Below are 10,939 nucleotides of genomic sequence, written 5' to 3'. Positions count from 1 at the left end.
TGTATAGAGTTGATTTTAGAGATTGGGTGAGCTCTTAGAGTTGGAGTGTCCCCCTTTCCTTCTATTTTTATATGTCCATTCATTTGTTTTGAGGCAGATTGTATTGACTATTCTAGAATCTATGATATTTTGTAGTAGCTCTAGTACGAACTCTACCAGGTCATGGTATAGATTTCTACGTTATGGCTACCTTTTAGAATATTTCGATTGCCTTTTTAATTTATGAATTATATTGTCTATTTTCTATTTTTGGGGTATTTCCCACCAAGTTAGCCCATTGCAAACGGCTTCAGGCTATGGTTCAGCTTACATACTAGCAGAATTTAGTAAGTATCATCATGACTCATAAATTGAGTCATGTCAAATTAATATCAGAGCCTAGGCTACACGGATATTATTTGTTCAACAACAAGTGTCTAGTAAATTCACGCAGATCAGAATGATGATGTTCATTTCTTATCTTTGGGAGGCTAAAGGACATTCTCAGGTGGTTTTTGCTTCTTTCACTCATTTCGTGCTAAGTGTCTGATTTGGTTCCTAAGGAATTCCTTTGGTTTTACTCTTTCATAGATTGCTAGGACACGTGCAGCTACTACATGAGATGAGGGTCTCAGATCCGAGCCTAAAGATCCTTTCATTATTCGTGGATGATCGAGAGGTCATGGACAACCTTAAGATATTTCCATAGATAAGTTCAAAGATAGGGGGCCTTCACCAACCCTATTCCCGCTCGTTATCTAGATCTCCTTCCGCCCTAGGCAGTAGTAGGCTAGGGCCCAACTTATGCTTCACCAAGGTTTATGTCTTGTTCAGTGGTCAAGGATGATTTGGTTAAGCTTTTGGGTGAGTTTGGTAGTGCATTGTCTGATGGTGCATAGCTTATAGATTAGAGTTGTACAGAGATAGGGGCATAAATTATAATTGAGGCTGAAGCTCCCAAAGTTAAGGTCCTTCGTGTACATTAGTTATTTAGCTGGTGGTTTCCCTGCCTACTATGTCTTCGAAGGAGTAGAAGATGTTTAGCACATTTTTGATTGCTTATGAGGATAGCATTCATAATTTTTTCCTAGTTGAGCTTTATCGTGTGGATTACACTATATTTTAGTTTGAATTAGTAGTTCGACATTAGTGGACGGGTCATCTTTATTCCAGGCTAGCTGGATCTTCTCATTTAGCATTACCTCAGTTCTCTAAGATCCTTTTAGAGAAGTATATCCCTCTAAATCTTAGGGGTTTTTTAGGGATTAGTTCTTAAGATTGGAATAGGGCTCTACGATGGTTGTGTAGTATGAGGCTCTTTTTCATGAGTTGGAATGGCATTCTACTTCTATTGTAACTACAAAGTATGATAGGGTTCATTGCTTTGTTTGAGGATTAAGACTTTCTCTTTGCATGTATACTCAGAGTTTGGTTTTGCTAGTAGGTCTTGCGTTGAGGTTTCTAATCATGCTCTAGTGATAAAGGAAATACATCGTCAGACCCAAATGGGAGTCAAAGTTGCTCCTGGTTCGAAGTCAGTAGTTCTTAGGGTAGATATCCTCCATGTCAGTTATACCAGCCTTAGAGTCAACCTAGTAGACTCGTTTAGGTAGCACTCTATATTACAAATGGAGGTCAGTCTTGTATTAGTGATCACCCTAGTCTGGGTAGTGATCATTCTTTGAGAGGATCATCTTCTAAATATTTTAGTCAAGGTGGTAATTCCAAGTCAGCTGGATCTTCTTATCCTGGTTGAACTCATGTGACATATTATGGTTATGGAGCTTTTAATCGTTACTTATGTGATTTCCCTAGCCATGGGGCAATTATTATCGCAAATCAAATTATTTCCCCTATTAGAGCAGTTTATCCCCCAACTAGTGGTGGTTTGCATAGTCATAGGGGTGGTCACTAGTGTGCTCGTAGAGGTTCTAAAATGGGTAGGATAGGTGATTAGTTAGGAGCATAACCATCTCATGATGAATCGATAACCATACTATCAATCCCTGATTGTTCCGATTTATTTATCTAATCATGTACAATAATGTGGGAGTTGTTCTCAGGTTTGCCCCACTTTCATGACTTTGTTTATATTATCTTGCATTTTTATCATATTCATATCATGGTTTAGCTCAGTCGACTAATGATGCTTATAAAGTACCAATGATTTTGTTACTCATAATACACTTCTATACCTTTTTGATACAGATCCAAGTACTAGTTGCCATCATTTCTTCATTGGTTGTGTAAAGTTGATTCAAAAGATTAGGTGAGCTCTTGGAGTTGAAGCTTCCTCTTTTACTTCTATTTTTCTATGTCCAATCTTTTATTTCGAGAAAGATTGTATTGACTATTCTAGAACCGATGATGTTTTTTATTAGCTCTTATACTGACTCTACCAAGTTGTGGGATGGTTTTCTATGTTATCTTTCAGACTATTTCTATTTCCTTGCTTATTTATGAATTGTATTGTCTATTTCGGCATTTTGGGGGCATTTTCCACCAAGTTAGCCCATTACAAATAGCTCTAAGATATGGTTCAGGTTACTTACTGGCGGAATTTAGTAGGTGTCATCATGACTCATAAATCGGGTCATGACAAAAAACTTCTTTCTCAGATATTACTATCATGATAAAGGCAATTAATGCTTAAAGAAGGCCTATAATTATCTATTGAATATCTCGAATAGATATCACAACAATGAATAGCATCTAAAGCACAACTAAGGCTTATGATATAAAATAAAACCCGCATTCGAGCAACACATAATACAAATATTCTTTCAAGTTAATAATCATTTACAAATAAGCCCTTGCACGGGCACATCATAATAATAATAATAACTTCAAAATATAATTTCCTTGTCTAATTCAACAACCCATAACATACTTTACATGATTATTAACTACCTAACCCAATCTGAAGAAAGTTAAGCCATAACATACCTCGAAGTATTAAAATTGCAGCATAGAAACATCAACATGGATTCTTCCCTTCACAAATGGTCTCAACATGAGTTTAAAATATAAAAAACATCATCGACGTGTTAAAATGAAAGGAAACAATACCCAAATAAGCTATATTTGAAATAGGTCCAAAATTGGTTCAAAATGGATTCAAAAATTAATGGGATAAAACTGAGATTTTATTTTACAAACATTTTTTCAATGATTATGGCAGTCTGCAGCTAATCAATTGTGCGAAAACAAGTTAAAAATGAGCCTCAAATCAAAAACCATTTTAATGTTTTACCAGTTAAAAACCCCTAAAATCCAGGTTTTGAAACTATTCTAAAGATAAAAATTGATGCAAAGTTATGGGAATGAGATTTGCAGCTTACGCAAGCTCAGATGGTGAATAAAACCCTATGAATCTCCCTCTCCTAAAGCTCCAAGGTGCAAAAAATGATTGAAAATAGCAAAAATGAAGTAGTTATATTATTCTGTGAAAAGTACCTTGTGACTATGGCCCAAGCCTCATGATCATGAGGATTACAAGGACTTGACCAAATAATTGGCCAACGTATTTACAGTATGGCCTTCGCATTTGGGAACGGAGATTACCCAAGGCATCACATTTGCGACAACCTGATCCCATTCACGGTGAAGGAAATACCCACCTGTATACCCCTTATACTTTGCAATTGTGTCTACCGTCTTTGCAATCATAATAAAGTGTAATACCCTTCTCTGTGTTTGTGGTTTTGGGCCTGCATTGCAAAAATAGGAGCTTTGCACAAGCAAACACTCCTGCATGCTGAAAATGTCCCTAAACAAACCTCTGGGATTTGTTTGGGACCCTACAAAAATAAGCCATATATGCCACTAGGTTTTTTCGACATTCGAACAAAATAAAAATATCAGACTTTCCAAAAGAGGTCATTTGCAAGAAGTTAGCATTCAGGACCCTTAAAAGCTTATTTTAAGTAGTTTTCAAATGAAGGGTTGAAATGCATAATAAAGGTTTTAAAACCGATCCAACCCCAGTAATAACCCAAAATTGTTATTTTGGATCTAATGGAACTGTCCAAATCACCATTCGTGCTCGAAACATAAATTACTAGCTGAAGTCAAACCTATGGCTTTTAAAGCCTCTAAGATTCTCAAACTCTCTTAATTCATTCTAAAATACATAAGGAACCAAGTCAACCATCCCCACACCATATAAACTACTTGAACCTACTATTGGAAAGGGAAAAAATATCAAAACGTATAAGAAGAAATTTTTACACATTAGGTTTACATTTTTCACAACTAAAACACTAGCTCATCCTAAAACTAGAAAAGCAATAAAGTACCTAAAGTAGTAAAAAGTTGGCGTATCTACACCTCATATTAGACTCGACCTTCCAAGTAGCTAAATCAATGCTCTTAGACACTATCTTCCCAGTCTGGTTGTCTAGGATAGCAACAGTTATTTGCTTAATAGATAAATCATAGTCGAGTACAATATAAGCCCATTGAATCACATGTGCATTATAGGGATAGTATCTCTTCAACATATAAACTTGGAACCCAGTATGATCAACTGATAGATATGGAGTCAAAGCTATCCTTTACACCACATCACCATTCTTCTTAAAGACCTCAAAAGGGCTAATGAAACTTAAACTAAGCTTTCCTATTTTTCCAAACCTTATCACACGCTTCATGGATGAGACCTTCACCAAAATTTGATCTATAATCATAAAGTATACATCACAGGCTATACAATCAGCATAACTTTCCTACCTATTCTTCACAGCCAATACTCCTACTGAACCAGTCTCACTAAATCCATCAAATTCCTTAACAAACTCCAAGGCCTTACCTCAAATAAGTTCAACCATACCATGATGGATCTATACTTTCACCTATACACAACCTTAAAATGAACCATCTAAATATTATAAAGGTAACTATTTCTATAGGAAAACATGGCTAGCAGAATGTGGTGGTCCTAATAACCTCTAAACTTCATAACACATGCTTGAAGCATGACTTATAGCACATGAATAGTGCTTTTACACTAACCATCACTCTGAGGATGGAATGCTGGGCTAATGTCAAGCTGAGTACCCAACTCACTCTTAATAGTATCTAAAAATTAAGGTATACTGAGTACCTCTATCTTATACAATAGTCACAGGAACACTATGCTATTGTACAATCTCTAATATAGATCTCAGCCAACTTCCCTACATCACAATTCACCTTCAAAGGCATGAAATCCACAAATTTGGACAGTTGATCCATAATCACCTAAATAGAGTTAAATTTTCACAAGATCGGGGGTAGAACATCTATTAAATCCATGATGAATTGCTTCCACATTCTCTCTCTGAAGGATGGATATCCTTTGAATTTTACCACCTGGTCATTGATGCTCATACATCACCTGTTAACAATTAAAACACTTAGCCATGTACTCCACAATTTTCTTCTACATGCCACCCGATAATAAGATTGACTTAGGTTATGATACATCTTAGTGGAACTTGGGTGAACGAAATATCTAAAATAATAAGCCTCTTCCAAAATCAATATAACCCATCCACCGAAAATTGGTCCATAAACTGAGACACTAATCCTCTAAACACCATTAGAATTAATAGATGCTTCCTTAACCTTTCCATTCAACACCTATCACATATCACCCTTAATATATCACTTTCAAATTGACGAGCTTAAATATACTACATCAAAGAAGATCTAGCCACCATAAATGCAAAAACACGCCCGAGTGAAGAAATATCAACCCTGACCAACTATGCAACCAAAGATTGAACCTCCAAGGTGAAAGGTCTCTCTTGAGTTAAGAAATGATCCAAACTCCCCTTACTTATCAACTTTTAGCTCAAGGCATCTACAACCATATTAGCTTTACACGGATGATAAAGAATGGTGAGATAATAATACTTAATCAACTCGAGCCATCATTGCTATCTCAAATAAAGGTCTCACTGAGTGAAAAAATATTAAAGGCTACGATGATAGGAGAAAATCTCAAAATGGACTCTATACAAGTAATGTCACCACAATTACAAAAAAAACTCAACTATGAATAACTCTAAATTATGGGTAGGGTAATTCTTCTGTAGTATCCCAGGAAATTTTTCATTGAAATTTTGTGTGTAATTGTGTTGGGTTCTATCTTCTAGAATGAATTATAAATTTTTTGTGTGGAATGTCTTATATTATCACCAAACATTGTGTATAGTATCAAATAATCTTTCCAACTATACATGTATCATCCAAAACGGACACCCGAACGACGAGTTATGCACATTCCGATCAAACCGTGAATAGTAGTGAACAGTAAAACATGCAGGAAAAAGTACTGAGGTTTGGCATGTTTTGCACCAACTTTAAACATTATTACTCCTTGTACATAATGATCTGGGTGATCTACTATATATCAACGGAAAGCTCTGCGAGTCCTCCTTCCAATGAAATTGGTTTCATCCAATTTGTCTATCGAAAAAAAACGTTATGGTCGATCTACTACAGCCTATCAAAAGTGAATTTTTGGGTCAACTTCAAACAATCATAACTCCTCCTACACAATGACCTGGGTGAGATCCTATATAACAATGGAAAGATATGAGAGTCCTCTTTTTAATAAAATTAGTTTCATCCAATTTGGATATCGGAGTAAAATGTTATGGTTCATCTACTTCAAACTATCAAAACAATCCACCAAAGGATAGATTCTAGAATTATTTGATTTTTAGGGGCCTTTTGGTCATTCCTCCTCACCCAAAATTCGTCCAAACCCTATATTAAAGCCTATTAGAAGCATTATATGTTATATTTCATTAAATTCCCTCAAAAAGAAAACCCTAAGCTCCTACATCCAACTTCAAGAACCTCCAAAGTTCACCATTAATTCTGCAAATTTATTCAAGATTCCAAGTTCCTAGTTCAAGAACTCCAAGAACCATCATTCAAAGGCACGATTAACATTTCAAAAATGAGTATTGATCTAAAGTTCATCATTCAAGGTATGTGGGGGTTTTCAATAAGAACTCTCTTTCGTTCTTGTGTCCAAAAGTAATATTCTTTACAAAGGCATGATTTTTATTTGATTTTTACGAATTTGAAGCATGAACCCATATCTTATGAATATTATTATGAAATCTTGACTTTTATGATTTTGAAAGATGAATTACATGTGTGGAGATATAAAGCATGAATCTTGAACGATATTAATCATGATTTTGATATTTCGGTAGTGAATCCCTATTGGAAATTGTGTTTTTTTGAGAAAGTATGTGTTATAAGAACATTGATGTTGAATATTTGAGATATTTTGAATGGTTTGACCTTTTAGTATTGATGGAGTTGTTTTGAACTCGAGTGTGAAAGAAATCCACAACATGGTTGATTTTGATAGATTGGAAGCATGATGGCTCCCGATGTATATTTATATATTACTGAAATTGTTTTGTTATGAATTGTCTTTAAAATGATCTGATCTAAGTCCAGGAGAAATCTTTAATACCGAGTGGGAGGCATAAAGCGACCTTACTTCCCTAGAACTGCGTGCCCTCGTAGGAGTGAGCCTGAGGCTAATTTATATAGTGATCACTAGTTTGTGTGGCTTTGATATTGATAGTCCTACTCCAATGGCACAGATAGGACGGGTCTCCCCAATGTCGGTTGGACATAAACATCATCATCAAACCATTCAAAATAGCTCACATGGTTTATGTCAATTATAAGATCTCCCAGTATGTGTGTGCTTCCTTGTGTCACTGGTGAATAGTAAAGTGATTTGAAAGTGGAATTCTGAAAGTTACTCTTTCAAAAAATTTAAATGATATTTACATTATGAGAATTGATACTCTTGCTGAACTGAAAGTGATTGACAAATTATATGATGACTCACATGAGTTATTATACTTATTTCATCCTCTCATGATTATGATGATTTTCTTCGGGCTATGTGAGTCTTTCATACATCCGACATATTTCTTATAAATATTTATGATGATGATGTTTATACAACTGCATACACCCCTATATACTTAGTTCCTTTCCATGGTACTGACCCATATCTTCGGTGTGGGCTGCATTTTCTAGGAATGTAGGTTCAGGTGCTCAGTTCCATGTTCCACAGTGATTCTTTGGGCACGCTGTTCTACATCCTCTATTGTGGTGAGTCCTCATGTTCCGAGGACGTGATGTTTGATGTTGGTTTCATGGAATTATTTATATTTGATAACTTAGTATGGGTCAGTTGGGGCATGTTTCAATGGCTCGCTGGTTTTATTGTTTTTCTTAGAGGCTTGTCAGACTAGTATAGATGTTGGCAGTTGACTAATAAGTCGTATTTTGTTATCTTTCTGAAATTCTTCTATTCTTGGACGATGATTACTTTATTGTTATTTGAGGGTTATTTATGGAACCCCGTTGATTTGTGTTAAACTGAATAAAAATGGCTCAAAGGGTTAGCTAGGGGCTACTCATAGCCTCAAGCACCGTGTGACGCTCCGGGACCCATTTTCTGGGGCGTTACAAACTTGGTATCAGAGCCTAAGGTTTTAAGGTGTCCTAGAGAGTTTGACAAGCCGCATTAAGTAGAGTCTTGATCATCGGTGTGTAGTGTGCCACATCTATGAGCAAAAGGCTACAAGACGTTTTAGGATAAGGTGTTATTCCTTCTTTCAGAAGTCTATCGTTCTTAAAGTGTCTTTCTCTGCTATTGATTTGTACTCTTCTCTTTCAGAAATATACCTCCACGTCGAGCGAGAAGAAATAATAATGGTCAGCAACCTCAACTCGCTGACCCATTAAATGAAAACTTATCTCATACTAAATTTCGGGCAGCCTTACAGGTGCTGGCCCAAGCTGTTACTGCAAATATTCGGGCCAACCTAGCCCCGGCTCCATAGCAGCAAGGAGGTAATTCAGCTACTGCCAGGATCCGTGACTTCATGTGGATGGATCTACCAAAATTCTATTGGTCCAAGTCTGATGAGGATCCACGGTTGTTTTTATAGGAGGTACAGAAGATTACTCAGGTGATGCATGTATCTGAGGAACATAGTGTAAAGTTGGCTGCGCATAGGTTGAAAGACCTTGCTTATGACTGGGTTGTTGCTTGGAGAAAAGGTAGAGGTGAGGGAGCTATCCCTACAACTTGGCAAGAGTTCTAGGATATATTCCTGGTTAATTTTTTTCCTTTGGGGATAAGGGAGGCAAAGGTGGAAGATTTTATGAACCTACGACAGGGCTCTATGACTGTTAGGGAGTACTATCTAAAGTTCAATCAGTTGGCCAAGTATGCTCCTGACTTAGTGGCTGATAATCAGGCTAGTATGAGTTAGTTTATGACTAGAGTGTCTAGTTATGTGGTTAAGAAGTGTATGTCTGCTATGCTACATAGTGAGATGAATCTTTCTAGGCTGATGAATCATGCCTAACAGATTTCGGCAAACAAGATTAAGGAGAGAGATATAATGAGAGGGAATAAGATAGCTAGGTCCAAGCAGCACAGACAGGGTCAGACTATATCGCGGGGAGAGAGTCGCCCTCAGTATTAAGATCATTCGTCTATACCAGTATTGTCATTTGCTATTGCTCTCATGCCTAGAGATAGGCAGGAGCAAGGTACCAGGTCATATGCATCCAGGTCCTAGTACAGTACTAGCAGTAATCCAAATCATCCCCTATGTCCTAAGTGTGGTAGGACTCATTTGGGTGAGTGTTGTGGTGAGAAGAGGGGTTGTTTCCGGTGTAGTGACATGGGTCACAGAGTTAGAGATTGTCCACAAGATAGACAAGGGCGTCGTGACTATCGCCCTCAAACCCAGACTTAGACTGTTAGTGCTACAATTCTAGCGACTCGCCCAGCCCCAGCTCAGGGCGCCTCTTTTAGCAATGCTGGCGTGCAGCGCAAGAATAGATTCTATGCTTTATCATCCCACCAGGAACAGGAGGACTCTCTCGATGTTGTTACTGGTATGCTTCGTATATTTCAGTTTGATATGTATGCTTTGTGGATCCTGGATTCAGTTTCTTATATGTTACACGTTTGATTGCTGTGAATTTTAAAATGAGTCCTGAGGTTATTCCTGAGCCTATCATAGTTTCTACCCTAGTGGGTGATTCGATTGTTGCCTAGAAAGTGTATAAAAAATGTCCGGTTACCGTTCTTCATAGAGTCTTATTAGCTGATCTGATTGAGTTAGACATGGTAGATTTTGATGTGCATTTAGGTATGGACTGGTTGTATTCTTCTTATGCCTCTATTGATTGTCAGACCCGAGTGGTCAAGTTTTAATTTTCGGGTGCATCCGTGTTTTAGGGGTCTGCGAATTCTGTGTCACCTAAGAGTCATTTTATCTCTTACCTAAAAGCTAGAAAGCTTATTTCCAAGTAGTGTGTTTATCATTTGGTTAGAGTCAAAGATACTAAGTCTGAGACTCCAACTCTCCAGTCTGTTAATGTCGTCAATGTTTTTTTTGATCTCTTTCTGGATGATGTCCCAGGGATACCTCCTGATGGAGTGATAGAGTTCGGGATTTATCTTTTTTCCGATACTCAGCCCATTTCTATTCTTCCTTACTGTCTGGCCTCTGTAGAACATAAGGAGTTGAAAGAGCTACTCAAAGATCTACATAAACTTAAAGTTAGGGAGTGTGACATCCCGAAAACTGCTTTCTGAACTCGTTATGGACATTTTGAGTTTCTTGTTATGTATTTTGGGTTAACTAATGCCCCAACAGCTTTCATAGACCTCAGAATCGAGTGTTTAGACCATATCTGGATATGTTTGTCATAATGTTCATTGATGATATACCGGTGTACTCCCGTTGTGCGGATGAGCATTCTGATCATCTTCGAACTGTCTTGCAAACCCTTAGAGATCACAAGTTGTTTGCCAAGTTCAGGAAGTGTGAGTTTTGGCTAAGGTCAGTTATTTTTCTAGGTCATATCATTTCTTTCAAGGGTATTAGAGTTAATCCCCAAAAGA

This window comes from Capsicum annuum, chromosome 1, assembly GCF_002878395.1.
Source record: "Capsicum annuum cultivar UCD-10X-F1 chromosome 1, UCD10Xv1.1, whole genome shotgun sequence".
Classification (NCBI taxonomy): Eukaryota; Viridiplantae; Streptophyta; class Magnoliopsida; order Solanales; family Solanaceae; genus Capsicum; species Capsicum annuum.
This window is presented reverse-complemented; position numbering follows the sequence as displayed.